A 2,500-nucleotide genomic window follows, 5' to 3' on the forward strand; every position below is an offset into this window, starting at 1 on the left:
GCTCGGCCAATGACCATGTCCACCAAAAGGCTCGCATTGAAGGTAGACACGACCATGTCCACAACGGGACTTAGTCTCTAGCAGCAAAAACATGGAGGTCACCAAGGACACAAACGGCACACTGCTGCTGAAAACAGAGCCTCCAAACCCCGCGAGGGCAACAGGCTTCAAGTGCACTGAAAGTCAGCGACACAAATGGCACACTGTTGCCCAAAACAGAGCCTCCATACCCCGTGAAGGCAAGAGACTTAAAGTGCATTAAAAATTAAAAAATGTAAGGGACCCACACTGCCTACTCAAGCCCAAAACAGAGCCTCCAGCCCGGCCTGATCTGGCGCCAGGCGCGGGAGGGCAGCATACTTCCATCAGCATGGAAGTCCAGGACTGTAAGGGGACCCACCGCCTCCCCAAGCCGAAAACAGAGCCTCCAGCCCGACCTGATCTGGCGCCAGGCACGGGAGGGCAACAGACAGACTTCCAGGGAAGTGGAAGCTGCCAGGGGTGAATGGGAACTCTGCCCGGGGTGCAGAGCCTCCCACATGGCTTGACTTATTATTTTTACTTAAATATTTTTTTGATGAAAAGACCATGCCCTTAGTAATATGCACTTACCCCCCCAGTGTATCTGTTATCTAATAGCATTATGAGAGCAAGTCACTACTTCATGCCGACCTCCTGGAACTGCCGCTCGGCCACCCAGACCCACTTTGTCCACTAAGGTTTTTTGTGGCTATGGTAATGTATTATTATTATGTGTTTATTTAGCAGACACCTTTATCCAAGGCGACTTACAGAGACTAGGGTGTGTGAACTTTGCATCAGCTGCAGAGTCACTTACAATTACATCTCACCCGAAAGACGGAGCACAAGGAGGTTAAGTGACTTGCTCAGGGTCACACAGTGAGTCAGTGGCTAAGGTGGGATTTGAACCGGGGACCTCCTGGTTACAAGCCCTTTTCTTTAACCACTGGACCACACAGCCTCCAATGTAGCACTATTCTGACTCTAGTCAATTCTATTCTAACTATGGTCATTTAGCTCAATGGTGACTCTGGTCATGTAGCTCAATGGTGACTCTGGTCATGTAGCTCAATGGTGACTCTGGTCATGTAGCTCAATTTTGACTATGGTCAGGGCGGCAGTGTGGAGTAGTGGTTAGGTCTCGGGACTCTTGACTAGAAGGTCGTGGGTTCAATCCCAGGTGGGGGACATTGCTGCTGTACCCTTGAGCAAGGTACTTTACCTAGATTGCTCCAGTAAAAATCCAACTGTATAAATGGGTAATTGTATGTAGAAAAATAATATAATTGTATGTAAAAATAATGTGATATCTTGTAACAATTGTAAGTCGTCCTGGATAAGGGTGTCTGCTAAGAAATACAGTGGCTCTCAAAAGTATTCACCCCCCTTGGACTTTTCCACATTTCATTGTGTTACAACATGGAATCAAAATGGATTTAATTGGGAGTTTTTGCCACTGATCAACACAAGAAAAGTCCATAATGTCAAAGTGAAAAATAAAATCTACAACTTGTTCTAAATTAATTACAAATATAAAACAGAAAATAATTGATTGCATAAGTATTCACCCCCTTTGCTATGACACACCTAAATAAGCTCTGGTGCAACCAATTGTCTTTAGAAGTCACATAATTAGTTGAATGGAGTCCACCTGTGTGCAATTAAGGTGTTTCACATGATTTCAGGTTAAATACACCTGTCTCTGGGAGGTCCCACAGTTGGTTAGTACATTTCCTAACAAAAACTACATCATGAAGATGAAGGAACATTCAAAGCAAATCCGGAATAAGGTTCTTCAAAAGCACCAATCAGGGGTAGGATATAAGAACATTTCCAAGGCATTGAATATCCTCTCAGAGCACAGTAAAGTCCATTATTAAGAAATGGAGAGAATATGGCACAACTGTGAATCTGTCTAGAACAGGCCGTCCTCAAAAACGGAGTATCCGGGCGTATAGGGCACTAGTCAGGGAGGCCACCAAGAGGCCTATGGCAACTCTAAAGGAGTTACAGTGTTCCACGGCTGAGCTGGGAGACACTGTGCATATGGCAACAATAGCCCGGGTGCTTCACAAAACTGGCCTTTATGGGAGAGTGGCAAAAAGAAAAGAACTCGCATCAAATCTCGGCTAGAGTTTCCCAGAAGGCATGTGGGAGACTCTGAGACCAAGTGGAAGAAGATTCTATGGTCTGATGAGACCAGAATAGAGCTTTTTGGCCACAACGCTAAGCGCTATGTTTGGCGCAAGCCTAACACCGTACATCATCCTGAGAACACCATCCCTACCGTGAAGCATGGTGGTGGCAGCATCATGCTATGGGGATGCTTCTCTGCGTCAGGGCCTGGAAAACTCGTGAAGATAGAGGGCAAAATGGATGCGGCAAAGTACAGAGAAATCCTGAAGGAAAACCTGCTGAAGTCTGCAATAGACCTGGGACTTGGAGAAGATTCATCTTCCAGCAGGACAATGACCCCAAA

The sequence above is a fragment of the Acipenser ruthenus genome, unplaced genomic scaffold (assembly GCF_902713425.1).
Source record: "Acipenser ruthenus unplaced genomic scaffold, fAciRut3.2 maternal haplotype, whole genome shotgun sequence".
Lineage (NCBI taxonomy): Eukaryota > Metazoa > Chordata > Actinopteri > Acipenseriformes > Acipenseridae > Acipenser > Acipenser ruthenus.